Source organism: Plecotus auritus (genome assembly GCF_963455305.1).
Source record: "Plecotus auritus genome assembly, chromosome: 6".
Lineage (NCBI taxonomy): Eukaryota > Metazoa > Chordata > Mammalia > Chiroptera > Vespertilionidae > Plecotus > Plecotus auritus.
In genome coordinates, this window is record NC_137773.1 from 160124809 (window position 1) to 160140558 (window position 15750).

At 40.4% G+C, this 15750-nt stretch overlaps 1 protein-coding gene across 2 annotated transcripts in view; it reads left to right on the plus strand.

The window, feature by feature from the left end:
- The window catches only part of RARB (retinoic acid receptor beta), a 728677-nt gene that overhangs the window by 22022 nt on the left and 690905 nt on the right, over positions 1-15750 (plus strand). For both annotated transcript variants that reach the window (XM_080674944.1, XM_080674948.1), the window contains exon 2: positions 12275-12352. The gene's annotated coding sequence lies outside the window, so the exon portion shown is untranslated. The remainder of the gene's footprint in view (positions 1-12274; positions 12353-15750) is intronic.

Sequence of the window (15750 nt, forward strand, 5' to 3'; positions counted from 1 at the left end):
GCCTGTTTGCCCCTAACTGCCCTCCCCTACAGGCCTGGTCACCCCTAACTCCCCTCCCCTGCAGGCCTGGTCACCCCTAACTGCCCTCCCCTGCAGGCCTGGTCCCCCCCAACTGCTCTCCCCTGCATGCCTGGGTCCCCCCCAACTGCCTTTCCCTGCAGGCCCGGTCATCCCCAACTTCACTCCCTTGCAGGCCTGGTCCCTCCCAACTGCCCTCTCCTGCTGGCCTGATCACCCACAACTGCCCTCCCTTGCAGTCCTGGTCCCTCCCAACTGCCCTCCCCTGCTGGCCATCTTGTGTCCACATGGGGGGAGACATCTTTGACCTCATGGGGGCAGCCATCTTGTGTGTTGGAGTGATGGTCAATTTGCATATTGCTCTTTTATTAGATAGGATAGAGGCCTGGTGCACGGGTGGGGCCCAGCTGGTTTGCCCTGAAGTGTGTCCTGGATCAGGGTGGGGGTTCCCTTGGGGTGTGGGTGGCCTGGGCGAGGGGCCTGTGGTGGTTTGCAGGCCAGCCATGCCCCCCGGCCACCCAAGTGGAGGCCCTGGTATCTGGGATTTATTTATCTTCTATAATTGAAACTTTGTAGCCTTGAGCAGAGCCAAGACTCCTGCTTGCTCTGTGGCCACAGCCATTTTTGTTGGGATTTATTTATCTTCTATCATTGAAACTTTGTAGCCTTGAGTGGAGACCTGGGCTGGCCAGGGTCTGTGGAAAGCTTGGCTTCCTCCATCGCTGGGGCAACCCAAGCCTCCTGCTCACTCTGTGGCTGCAGCCATCTTGGTTGGGTTAATTTGCATACTCATTTCTGATTGGCTGGTGGGTGTGGCTTGTGAGTGTAGTGGAATGATGGTTAATTTGCATATTATTCTTTTATTAGATAGGATTGTTGACAGCATCACAGATGTCACCTATTTTCTCCCATTTTGGCCCTTTCTTTTTTTATTTAAACGTATTTTTATTGATTTCAGAGAGGAAAGGAGAGTGAGAGAGATATAGAAATATTAATTATGAGAGAGAATCATTGATTGGCTACCTCCTACACACCTCCTACTGGGGATTGAGCCCACAATCCAGGCATTTGCCCTTGACTAGAATCAAACCCAGGACCCTTCAGCCCGCAGGCTGACACTCAATCAACTGAGCCAAACCGGCTAGGGCCCATTTTGCCCTTTTCCACCCAGCCCTTGCCCCACTCCAGGCCTTCACAACATTATTTTTTTATGTGACTTTTTAATTTGTTTGCTTAATAATTCCTTTATCTGTAAAATTATAGTGTTGAAAATGTCTATTACCCTTTCAGATGAAATTTCTGTGGTTTTTGTGAGTCCTTGATCCCTGGCTTAGTTTAAAGGGGGTTAGAGTGTGGGACAAGTTAAGAATAAGCTGTAAGTTTTGAACCTTGAACCAGGGAAGTTTTACTGGAACACAGCCACACCCATTTGTTTATCAAGTTTCTAAGAGTAATTTTATGCTAACATGATAGAGCTGAGTAGTTGTGAGAGACCATATGGCCTACAAAACCCAAAATGTTTAGTATCTGGACATTTACAGAAGAAATTTGCTGATTCCTGCTGTAATTAAATAAAAATAGAGTGGGATGTATCTGGAAATCAGAAGAAGTATAATTTTGAAAATATCGGTAGAATTGGCAGAGAAGAAAGGGACAATATAATAGAGATTTCAAGGGTAAGGGCACCTTTAAGTAAGACTCTGTTCTCTAGTTATGTTTTTCCTGTTTTGTATTTTTTAATTGAAAAGGGGATAAATGATAGTGATTCAAGGGATATCAGCTTTTGCTAAAGTATGCTGTAACAAACTGACTTCCAATGTCTATGGCTTTCAACAGCAAATCTGCTTTCCCTTTCTAAGTCGCCTTAGGTTCTGCCCTATGTTGTCTTCTCTCTGGACTCAAGCTGACAGAGCCTCCTCTATCTGGGTCAATGCCAGTCTTGTGATAGTAGAGAGAGAGAAAGGCAAGGCATCAACTGACTCTTAAAACTTATACTTAAAAAATGACCCTTACCACCTCTGCTTATATTTCATTGGACAGAGCAAGTCATATAAGCAAATCTGGGTTCAACAGGATAGGTCTGTTTAATACTTCTACTGGGAGAGGAAGCAGATAAATATGAACAATAGTGCACTCTTCCTCACTGGGGTAACAAGGTCAAGAGATTTTTGTTGTTTAAGAGACTAGCTTTAGTAGGTTTGGAGGCAGAGAGAAGAAACCTATGAAGAGAGAAGGAAGTGCTTTCTGAATGATAAATGTTCCTTGTTGTTATTCCTGGTAAGGGCAGATTTTCAACTGCATAATGTGAGGTTCTGGATCTGGGGTTAGACCTAGGAATCCATGCTAGTTAAAGTGAAGGATGTAGCTAAAGTTAAGAATCATTTGGGCAGATTGTTAAAATACAGATTATGACCAGTAGGTCAGGGATGAGGTGAGAAATTCTGCATTTCTAACAGGCTCCCAAAGGATGCTGACTTTGTCTGTCTGTAGACCATACTTAAGTAGCAACAATCTACATCACTAGGGAGTCTGAAATAAAACAGGGAAACAGGTATTCATTAGCAAACCATCTGGATCAACTAGGTAAATATTGAATCCAACGGAAATAAAGGTACCTCTTCTGAAATGCTGATCATTTTTAGTCAGTGTTTAGAAAATCTCCAAGACAGAAAAGAATATGGCTTTGAGAGAGGGTGTACTTTTGAATGACAATGAACAGATCAAATAGCATTGGGGTCATGATTGGCAGTAAGAGAGTGGGTAGAACAAGAGGTATGGCCAGAGAAGAGTGAGGTACTAATTTTGAGCTGGAGCAGTTGCATCCACTGACTTAGGCCACCACCATTCTGCCAACAGCCTATTTGTAATGGAATATGAGCCAGATGAAACATCAATACTCTTCGATCACAGACGGGATGCCAGAAACCGGCAATAAATGTGTTTTGAGCACTCAAACATGAACAGCAGTTGTCAGAATTCACATCTTTAGATAGTAGCAAATGACTCAGTACAGTTAATAAAAACCATTCAGCAATTTCATGGCTATGAAGTATGTTTCATTTGAGTTTTGATTGTCATAAATATCTTGCTAGTTAAATCTTCAATCAAAACTACAACTGTGGGAGTTGTCATTTGAAGAGAAAATTTCAAGGGGAAATTATTCTAAAACTTCTAAAACTCCTTAGTTTTTTTCCAGTACACTTTCTTTAAAAAAATCTGTAGTGTTTTGAAACAGATGAATTCACTGTTTGTTAATTCCTCTTTTGATGACATTAACAGAAGTGTCTTGGTCATGATTAATAAGAGGAAGCCCATGCTTATGTTTCAAATATGTCTTCACTTCTGCATGAATAACTCTTATATTTAAGTTTTGTATCACACACATCTGGCTTGGAATTAAGATCCTGCCATCTGCTTGCTGGGATTTCAAGGGCAAATGTTTAACCTTTCCGAGCCTCATTTCTTTATTTGTAAACCACAGGTGATATCTCACTGTGTTCATGATGGGTCAACAGTAATATATTTAAAGAACATTACACAGAGTAGGCCCTCAATACGTGTGAGATGTATTTTTATATTTGTGGTACAAATTTGAAAGCATTATTATTTCAACATTTAGAGTAAACCAGGTATGGCTATAGTAAAAAAGATAGGCAATAATAAGTGCTGGAGAGGATGTGGAGAAACTGGAATCCTCATAGACTGCTGGTAGAATTGTAATAGGTAACAGCCACTTTGGAAAACAGTTCAGCATTTCCTTAAAATGTTACACATAGATTTACCATATGACCCAGAAATTCTACTTCTAGGAATCTACCCAAGGGAAATGAAAATATGTTCACATAAAGGCTTGTACACAAATGTTCATAGCAGCATTATTCATAATAGTCAAAACAAGACAAGTGTCCATGAACTGATGAATGGATAAACAGATTATAATATACCAATACAATGAATACTATCCTATCTAATAAAAGAGTAATATGCAAATTAACCATCACTCTGCTACACCCACAAACCACGCCCACCAGCCAATCAGGAGCCGAGTATGCAAATTAACCCAACCAAGATGGCTGTGGCCATGGAGAGAGCAGGAGGCTTGGATTGCCCCCAGCAATAGAGAAAGCCAAGCTTTCCACCTGCCCTGGCAGGACCAGGCCTCCACTCAAGGCTACAAAGTTTCAATTATAGAAGATAAATAAATCAATAAAGAAATTAATTTTAAAAAAAGAAGATAAATAAATCCCAACAAAAATGGTTGCTGCCACGGAGTGAGCAGGAGGCTTGGCTCGGCTCAAGGCTATAAAGTTTCAAGTATAGAATATAAATAAATCCCAGATACCAGGGCCTCTGCTTGGATCACAGGGGGGCGTGGCTGGCCTGCAAACCACCACAGGCCCCTCGCCCAGGCTGCCCCATGCCCCAGGGGAACCCCCACCCTGATCCGGGACACCCTTCAGGACAAACCAGCTGGCCCCCACCCATGCACCAGGCCTCTATCCTATCTAATCCTATCTAATAAAAGGATAATATGCAAATTGACCGTCACTCCAACACAAGATGGCTGCCCCCATGTGGTCAAAGATGACTGCCCCCATGTGGACACAAGATGGCCACCACAAGATGGCCAGCAGGGGAGGGCAGTTGGGAGGGACCAGGCCTGCAAGGGAGGGCAGTTGTGGGCAATCAAGCATGCAGCGAAGGGCAGTTAGGGGTGACCAGGCCAGCAGGGAAGGGCAGTTGGGGGGGCCCCAGGCGTGCAGGGGAGAGCAGTTGGGGGGGACCAGGCCTGCAAGGGAGGGCAGTTAGGGGTGACCAGGCCTGCAGGGGAGGGCAGTTAGGGGCAAACAGGCTGGCAGGGGAGTGGTTAGGGGCAATCAGGAAGGCAGGCAGGCGATCAGTTGGGAACCAGCAGTCCTAGATTGTGAGAGGGGTCCCAGATTGGAGAGGGTGCAGGCTGGGCTGAGAGACACCCCCCCCCGCCCCCGTGCATGAATTTCATGCACCGGGCCTCTAGTTTTGCAATAAAAAGGAATAAAGTGCTCATGAATGCTAAAGCGTGGATGAACCTCAAAACAATATGCTAAGTGAAAGGAGCCAGGCACAAAGACTACATATTTTATGATTACATTTATATGGAATTTCCATAAAAGGCAAATTTATAGAGACAGAGAGCAAATGAGTGTTTGTTGGGGATAGTAGTTGTTAACTGTAAATGAGCTTGAGGTTTCTCTTTGGGATGATAGATAGTGGCGATCATTGAAGAACTGTGCAAGTATGTGAAGCATCATTAAAATATACACTTAAATAGGTGAATTCCATGTAAATTATATACGTATACATATATATATAAGTAAATTATAACTCAATAATGCTGGTTGTTTTTGTAAAGAGTGAATCATGTTCACTTTTAAGATTTTAATTATTTCTCTTTAAGATTTTCATTGTTGTGAAATGAAGACAACCAGTGAAATGCTTTCTTACTTTCTGAAATGTGTTGGATTCTCCTGGCTCTTGTGAATGTTTCAGAGTTCCTCATTCAATGGGGAAGGCTTGGGATTTTCAGGACAGCCTGAAAACTAATAGCCTGCAGGCATTGGCTAGGGATACCACATCTGAAAACAATAGAAAGTCCAGTCAGTAAATGCAAATCAATAACCATGGCTGATGATTCCACATGAGTAAAAAGAGATTTGTACGATGGAGTGTCTTCACTTTAGCCATTAAGCTTCTCATTCGATAGTTCTTCATTAAATGCCTGTCTTAAACCGGGCAATTGAATCTAAGATATCAGACATGTTTGAATTATGGAGATCAACTGCTTCATTGTTGGCCTTGGGCACAGGATAAAAGGAACTGAATTTAATATCCCCCCAGAAAATGATGTAAGGAGAGGTAATTGGCAGCACCTGGAAGATACTATCATAGAACTGTCATAGATGTGGTTATGGAAGCACAAGTACATTCAAGAAGACACACAGAGTTCTTCCACAAAGTTAAAAATGCAAGGAATTTCACTCAAGTATCATATTTAGGAACTAAGTATATGTGTGTGTGTGTGTGTGTGTGTGTGTGTGTGTGTGTATGAATTCTCCGGCCTTACTTTTTGAGAATGGGAATTGTTTGGCAGGTGATTGTAGGGCCATTTTGTTCCATCATAAATGAATATAAAATGCAGGGACTTGCATTTGACAGTTTGTTTTCTTTGTAAAGATCTTACTGTGGAGATGTAATCTGAGCTTTGTCACCCCCTCCCCCAGGCAAACAGGCACATCTGGGCTGATCCATGAACTCTCATCAGATTTCTTTGATTGGCAATAAATGAACTTAGAAGTCAAAAAGAATAGAAGGGGTCTCAAAGTTGCTGTCCAAACAACAAACAAAAACAACTCTTTTTCTCAGTGTGTCATTCAAGGATTATTGGTGTCAGAATCACCTTGTGGAGGACGGAGAGAGGGATTTGTTACTAAAAAATTAGGAACTTGAGTGACTATAGGATATCATGCTCTGTTGCTGGGGAAGGAGTGAGTAAAATAGACAAAGATCCCTGCTTTATGGAGCATTTGTTCTACTTCATGGTTCTCCAAGTGGGGGCCCTGGACTAACAGCATCTCTTTTCCTTGAGTACTTACTAAGCATGTAAATTTTCAGGCTCCACAGTGGACCAACCTAACAAAGCAGAAACTTTTGAGGTGCAGCCTGACAGTACAAATTTGAAGAAGTCCTCTAGGTATTGCTGCCTGAGGGTGTTTGAGAAGCATTCTTCTAGGGCAGAGTTTTTCAACCCCATCACTATTGACATTTGGGGTGATAATTATTTGCTGTGTGTGGTTGTCCTATGCAATGTAGGATCTTTAGTAGCATCCATGACCTCTACTCATGGACATGCCAAGTAGCTTTCTAACTCCAGTTCTGACAGTAAAAAATGTCTTCAGCTGTTGTGAACTGTTCCCTGAAGGTGAGGGGATATAGGGGGAGAATCTTCCCAGATGAGAATGTATGCCCTCTAGGGCAAGGCTTTTCTAAATGGTCTGCTGATCAGTGCTATTAGCATTTTTTAAATCAAATCTCTGGGGGGTGGGGAGGGGGATGAGGAATCTGTGTTTTAACAAGTCCTCCTGGTGATTCTGAAAGTGCTAAGGTTTGAGAGCCACCATCCTAGCAATAAAAACAGGCAAGAAACTATTCAATGTAGACATACTAGGAGTACCGGTTAATAGTGCGGATTTTTTTTCAATAGATGGAGTTACACATGTGTTGATATATATGCGATTTGATATGCATGCTATTTTGTTGTATTGACAACAAGCTTCAAAACTTCATATGTCAAATTTTCTGAAGGTGTTAACATCATAGATGTTTTTACACTTAAAAATGTCGAATTTCGTGCCAAAAAAAAAAAAAAAAAGCATATGCGGGAAGTTTTAATTCATTATTTTGAAGAAAAGTGCTGCTGAAAGTTATCATATACTTTGGGAAGCTTATGGTGAACATGCTCCATCTCAAGATACTTGTGAATGCTGGTTTAAATGCTTTAAAAGTGATGATACGGGAAGTTTTAATTCATTATTTTGAAGAAAAGTGCTGCTGAAAATTATTATATATTTCGGGAAGCTTATGGTGAACATGCTCCATCTCAAGATACTTGTGAACGCTGGTTTAAATGCTTTAAAAGTGATGATTTCGATGTGAAAGACAAAGAATGTCCAGGTCAATTTGAACCACGCTTTGATCATAAAACGACCAGTTAAAGACACATTAAAAGATCTTGCCTGGGAAGTATTAACCCACCCGCCGTATTCACCAGACCTTGCTCCTTCAGATCACCACTTGTTCCGATCCATGGCACACACACTTTCTGAGCAGCACTTCAAAATGTAAGAAGTGGAAAATTGGGTCTCTGAATGGTCTGCCTCAAAACAAGAAAAGTTCTATTGGGACGGTATCCACAAATTACCTGAAAGGTGGGGGAAATGTGTAGCTAGTGATGGACATTACTTTGAATAAAGCACTTTTGATGTTTCTCTTGAAATTATCGTGTTCTCTTTGATTACAAAATCCACGTTATTAACCGGTATCTTCATTTTTGACCGGCAAAGGGTCAATCCGAATTTTTAACTGGGATCAGTTGTTTGTGGATTTATTTGTTGTCCGTAGTGATCAGTATTAACAGTTTCACCTGGTTTTAAAAGCTCATAATACCACACCTTCCTGATCCCACCAAATGCAGAGCATAGTCTTCTTTCAGAAGCTATTTGGCCTTGCAGTTCATGTTGATGGTTGACCTGGATCAACCCATGATTTTGTGCATGTGGGATTCTCAAAATAAATCCACTTTTCATCGCCAGTCACAATTCGATCATGCCATTGAAGCAATATTTTACTGGTGACTTTTCAGTTTTGTATTTGTCTTTCTTTCAGTTGATGCGGCACCCATTTTCCTCCCTTTAAAATCTTTCCCATTGCTTGTAAACTATCAGAAATTGTTTGCTAAGCAACGTTTAGTCTTTTTGCAAGTTGTTTTTGAGTTTGACACGCACCTTCATCCAATAATGCTTGTAATTGTTGGTCTTCAAACTTTTTCCGTTGACCTGGACGTTCTTTGTCTTTCACATCGAAATCATCACTTTTAAAGCATTTAAACTAGTGTTCACAAGTATCTTGAGGTGGAGCATGTTCACCATAAGCTTCCCAAAGTATACGATAACTTTCAGCAGCACTTTTCTTCAAAATAATGAATTAAAACTTCCTGCAAATGCGCTTTTTTTGGCACAAAATTCAACATTTTTAAGTGTAAAAGTATCTATGATGTTAACACCTTCAGAAAATTTGACATATGATGTTTTGAAGCTTGTTGTCAATACAACAAAATAGCATACATATCCAACTGCATATACTACATATCAACATATATGTAACTCCATCTATTGAAAAAAATCCACATTATTAACCGGTACACCTAGTACATCACTCAGAGTGATTAGAGTGCTACACATAAGATTTGTAAGATGGAGTGTCTTCACTTTATCCATTAAACTTCCACTTTGACAGAATAGGGAAGGCAGAAGGAGGACAGTGTGTTCTGAGAGGGGAGAGTAGTATGTTTTTAATAATATGGTCATGGAAGGTCTCACTGAGGAGGTGATACCTGATCAAAGACTGAAGGAGAGAGTCAAGAGATAACAAAGAATGTTTCAGACATAGAGAAGAGAAAAGGCAAAGGTCCTGGGGCAGGTATATATTTAGTAGGTTCAAAGGACAATAAGTAAGTCAGGGTGACAGAGTGTAGGGGTTTAGGGAAAAAATAGTTGGAAAAGAGATGAGAACAATAATGAATAAATGAATGAGTGAATGAATGTACTTACCTGTTTTCGAACTCGACTTCTGTTTGTACTCTCTATGTGTCTTTGAGTATATTCTGTGGTCTTTTTGGACATCACTTCTGTAAAGCAGATTAATGCCTATCCCTATAGGTCAGTTCTGAGAAATGAACTTTTGAGAGGGAATAGTATAATTTATATATTTTTGAACTGTCAATGCTTAGCATATTACATTGCTCATAATATATGATTAATGAATAGTATATGCATTATAAACAAAACAAAATCCAGAAAAATTTAGACCTACCATATCAGAATTTCTGTGATAAGAGATTGTTAATCTGGATTTATAACAAGTTTCCCCAAGTAATTCTTGAATATGATCACTATTTTGAGAATCTTCATTCTGCTCATATATTTATATGCTGGTCTCCATTTATTTTTGAAATGTCATAGAAATGGAATTTTCCAGGTATGAAAGTTAACACGTGAGGGTTCAAGGCCTTCTCAAGGAGGGGCCAAGTTTTAGACCTACCATGGCCTGCTCAGGGGATTGATTATACTGAGGGGTTCTTAACTCTGTGGTTAGGCTCTCTGGGTTGAAATTCAGGAGACCAGTCAGAGGGAACTAATTCCTTCTTGTTTGCTCAAGCCAATCAATAATATTAAGAAATGGAACCACTCCACTCTGATCCATTGTGTAATGAAAGTAACTCTATGGTTCATAAGGTATTATGTGCACCATAATGTCCCTGAGGTTGGTTCAAGTCATCAAGGCAAAAGATTCCTTGTACCCAATTAGTTATGTTTTTGATCATTTTTGCATTGCACTCAATTCATATCTCCCCGATGAGTTACTTGTCTGCAGCATTATGCTTTGATAACTTAATATGATAACCTTGAAATTCAGTAGTTTCTTTCCTCCTAAATGCTTGGTGTTGGTCCATTTTCAGCTATTAAAAATAAACTACTTTTCAACATGTTTTACTCTTTAGCTACTTGGTTCAACCTTAATTTGCCACCAGGAACCTCAAAGATTAAATTTTACCAAGACTTAAAACTGCAATGATTTGAACTGCTAGGTTTTTCTACCTTAATCTCCCACCTGTGAATTCAAGAGGTCAGACATAGTCTAAGGCAGTGGTCGGCAAACTGCAGCTCGAGATTAATGAGTTTGCGGACCACTGGTCTAAGGCAACACTTAAGGAGTTTGAATCTTGAGAAAGCAATTGGATTAGTCCTTTTAAATCCCTTTGTTTTCCACATTGAAATGATGGAGTGGGAGAGTGTCAAGATGAGCTTTAAACTGATTTATTTGTCAGAGAAAATTCACCAAAGCTGTAGAGTAAATGCCTTTTCTTTATTTAGTTGCTGAGCTATCCCTGATAGTTCATGATGATGGCCAAGAGTGGAATTGAAAGCACCCAAACAGCTTTGTTCTCTTATACAGTCTAGGTATTATAAATTAGTTACACTGATCAGTAATATATATATACAGAGGCAATTTAAGGAAGTTAAAAATATTGGATGTTGAGGTTCATTTTGTATCATAGCTGGTCTATCATTACTCTTACCTCACAGTGCAGGCCCATGCAATATTTAGATAGCAAACCTCACATTTTACAGATTGCAGAATTGAAGATTAAAGGGATTTTGGTTTGTTTCAAAGTTTTTAAGAACTTTGACTTTCCAGGATTATCAGGTACCACATAGTCACCAAACTCCCCCCACCCCTACTTATCGGCCAAGAAGCATTTTGAATTAAAGTTGCTCTTAGGATTGTCAGAAAAAATACAGGAAGCTGAGATAAATTTGAATGTCAGATAATCAACCAATACATTTTTAGTATATGTATACTATTTATTTTGGACATAATTATGCTAAATAGATGTTTGTTGTTTATCTGAATTTCACATTCAGTTCTGTATTTTTATTTGTCAAGTCTGGGAACACTACTTGCTTCTCTTTGATCTAATGCAATCGATTCAGGAATATGCACTTGTGATCATTAAACCCCAATCTAAGAGACTCTTGGAGACGAGTTATTTAGTTTCCCTGCCAGAAATTAAGAAAACAGAATTATATTCTCTGAGTAAAAGACCATTTAGAAGGTAAGAATTTAGTTTTTTAAAAAAATCTATTTTATTGATTTTTTTCCAGATAGGAAGGGGAAAGGATAGAGAGTTAGAAACATTGATGAGAGAGAAACATCGATCAGCTGCCTCCTGCACACTCCCTACTGGGTATGTGCCCACAACCAAGGTACATGCCCTTGACTGGAATTGAACCTAGGACCCTTCAGTCCGCAGGCTGACACTCTATCCACTGAGCCAAACCAGTTAGGGCAAGAATTTAGTTTTTGAGGAAAGCTAGGATTAAAGCTCTTGACATATTTCCTTAAGATGGCTGAGGCAATATAATGAGAGGTACTTCTCAGGAGACCCTAGGACTTCATGTAAAAAGTGAAGAAACCAAAAAGGTCACAATCTGTCTCCTTTTTTTCTTGCCATCTTCATGGATCTGGATTTTAGCAGAACTTGAATCTGCTTTCAATTTGCTATGGAGTCAAAGATCGGTGCTCTGGTAGATGCACCAGTGTGATTAATGGCCATCACCTTTGTAAATTCTTTTGCATAGTAAAGTGCCAGAGCTCACACCTGAGCCCAGGGAATATAAAGCTGAGCACTAAGAGGCTCCAGGCCCTCACTTGGTTTCCTTCCTCTGGGCGATCAGAGCTTCAGTGGAGATGTTTCAGGTTGGTCCAAGATTTAGCAAAAGAGCTTCGTGGTTCTTCATAGTGAGAAGAATAAACATGTCACATCATGGAAAGAAGGTATTGTGAGGCCAGGGAAATACTCTAAATAATAAATTTTTTTAATTTATTTTTCTGCATTGTGCTATTTAAGACTGATAAATGCGGACCATTTCTCTTGCAGGGTCCTGACCATCACCTTAAAGAGACTGTCACCCAACCTTCTCATCTAGAGACTTGTTCTCAGGACCTAAGACAGGAGGTAAGTTCAGCTTCTAGCTCCTCATTCTTTTATCAGTAGTTATGTCGAGCATTTCCCTTTGTAATTGGTCTTACCTGAGTTTGGAAATATGTATTCTAGTTGTCTTAACCAGAGCAATAGTTTCTTGCCCAGGAAGAGCTCAGAGAAAAGAATTGGTGTTGCTGCCCTGTTTTATATGTATTGAAGTATCTCCTGAAACACCCGGGTTCTGTGGGTTGGGCAGTTTACCTCTGTTTGGGGTGGAACGTGAGTTGCTACGGATAAAGTGAGGATGGATACCGGGTGGTGGAATTTTGTCTTAAAGCCTGTTGTAAGAAAAGCGCAGTCCATACTTCATCTCGTACAGTTTTAATGAATTCGCATTAGAATGACCTCAGGCGTGCTGTTATTGTACTCACCTGGAGCTCAAACAGAATGCTCTAAGGCAGCTCTCTCACCTGAGAGGATGTTGGTCCCAAGCCGCTTTATTCTGGCAATTCTAAGTGGGATTTAGAATTCTAAATCTTTCTGGTTCAGCATGTCCTACAAAATCCTAAATTCAGCTAACATCAGTGTGCTTTGCTAAGTCACGAAGGTTTCTCAGAGTGAAATACGCAAAGATATTAAAATCTAAAACATGTGCTTTATATGCTGTGTTGGGAGTGGCGGATTTAGGAGTTTAGATCAGATGTGTGCAAACTTTTCTGTAAAGGACCAGAAAGTAAATATTGTAGGCCATACAGTTTCTATCACAATTACTCAATTCTGCCATTGTAGAAGTAAAGCAGCCCTTGGGAATATGTCATGGAGTGAGTATGGTGTGTCCACTAATGCTTTATTTATGGACACTGAAATCTGAAGGGTACATTTTCAGGTGTCATGAATTTATTTTCCCCCAGCTAAAGACTGGGAACTTTCTTTAAAATACTGGATTTGTCCTGCAGGCTGTAGCTTGCTAACATCTGAATTAGATCAATAAAACTAGGCAAGTTGTCCTGGGGATCTCTGCTTAACTTGTATGCCTTAATATTACAGAGACCTAATGCTACAGTAATGGTTTCCCAAAGAGAACTGGGCCCAAGTCAAGAGAGTTGGTGCCTCAAAGGCTCAGAGAACATATCTTCACCTGTGCATTATGGGAGAAGGAAGGGGTGTCAAATATGGAACCCATGGAGGCATTTTGGGTGTTGATGCTATGAGATCTTAGAACACACCTCTTGCGTCCTGGCCATTCTGCCTTTCCAGCCAGTGGCCTTTCACCTGCTTCCATCCCCTCTTAGCCTTCTTTTAGCTCTTTAATTAGTTAGCAGGACTTGAGGGAGTTGGAGGCTTGATGGCTGCTGTTGAACAGGTCATATGGCAAAAGGTTTCTTTATATTTTATTTATTGCTTTTCTGTGATTAAAAGGTTTTATTTCAAACACTTGGATTATTTGAATATAGGCTTACATCCGTGTAGGCAAATCCAAGTACAAGAAGTTGTGGCTTGAAGATGGTTGTCAACTGAACATTTAAAAATGTAAATGAATGTGTCATATTAGCACTACCTCACAACCTCAAAAATTGGCTGAGTATAAGAGAAAGGAAAATAAGAACTGTTTCTGGTGGCTTACATTGCCCATAGGGTTAGGGGGTTTGTGCGCCTGATTTTTTTGCACTCTCATTATGGATTTGTATTATCTATTAATAGGACTCCATCAGTCATCAAGTGTTTATTGAGTGATACTAAAGACTGAAGTGATTAAAAAGTATAAGGCAGAAAATTACAGCTGTATGGCTTTTCATCTTTCACATGATGAAATGACTGTCCAAAGAGATCAGATGCATTGTCCAAGATTACCTAGCTAGGAAGTACTGAACTTTAAATAGAAAGCAGAGCTTCTTTTTGCATTATATTGTGCTATACCTTTGTTACATGCTCTTGAGCAATTTAACTCTCAAACCAAATATAATTGTGAACGAAATCATAGAATATTGATACAAAGGGTGGTCATTCATCTACATAGATACTCATGAAGACTAGAGTTACTGGAGAAAAATATTGGACTGCCGTGAAATTGAGGCACATTTTGAAGTGCAGAGGGATTGGGTGGGAACAGAATAATCACAGCGGAAGGAAGGACTTGGGGAGAGGTATAAAGGCAGGGTAGCTAGAAAGGAGAAGAGGCTGGTGGACATGGAGGGGGACTGGTGAGGAATAAGGAGAGAGGAGGCTGATTGATGGGGTGATGGCAGCCACACACTGTCTGAATCAGGGGTCCCTTTTGGGAGACAACTCATCCAACTAGGGCTGCAAATTAGTAGCTTATAAAGAGAACCTTCCTAACCGAGCTTTACAAGGGTTCCACTCAAGATTTTGGTCATTTAACTTCATGGATGAAACAACCAAGGGAGCTAACCAGCCACAGATGTTTTGTTTATAACCAGAGGAGTTCATGTGAGCTTGGTGGTGACATTTCCCTGTCTATAAAATGCTGAGAGTTGAACAGTGATACCGTGTGAAGCACTTGGAAATCTCTATCTTGAGAGGCAGCTCTTAAGTGTAATGGTTTAATGGTCATTTAGCATGATGGGCCTTCAGAGGGTAATATCATTTGCCTGCCAGTTAAAATGAACACTTCTCCGTGGGAAGTCAAAGATCATGTCAGCGTAACTTGGGTTAGGTGAAAGAGAGCATCAAGAAGCAAATGCCAAAACACAGAATAGGGAATAAAATCTCATGTATGTCTAGTCTGTTCATAAATCCAGTATAATTAGAGAACACCATCAGTTCCCACCAATTGGTGGGAGGGGGCGGGGGTATACTCTGAATTAGTGAAAAGGTTGACTTAATTTTTTAAATAACTGCTGCTTTATTATTTTCTCCACTTTTCTCAGGTCCTCAATATGAAACCTTTCTAATCTTATTTGATAGCCTTAGCCCTTACTTTATGAAGTTACCAAAAATTAAGCTGAACTTCTTGCTCACCCTGAAACTTCTGTCTCCCCTCTTTCTGCTGGCATGTGGGGAAGGGGTATGCCTATAGGGCTAGTCCCACACCCTAGGCTCTTGGCGCCACCCTTTCCCAGTTCTTCAGGGATCTCAACCCTTCAAGTTCTCCCTCTTTCCTTTTCCTCTCTTCAATCTGTCTCTGCTCCTGGATTTTATTTTTTTCATACTTAGAAAAGTAGGAGCATTTTATCAACTTCTCTCCTCCATCAGAGAAAAAGGATAAAGAAGATGAATCACTCACAAAGCATTTCAGCTTTCTAAAATGTACACATACTATGTCTAGTTGTTGTATTGCATAAGTAAACAACAAATATAATCATACTAGGGGCTCAGTGCACAAATTTGTGCATTTTGAAAGAAACTGTGGGCTGTGAGTCTGCAGTGGGCACAGGGGCAGGTCTCAGCCCCTCCTCCATGCCCCTGCCCAG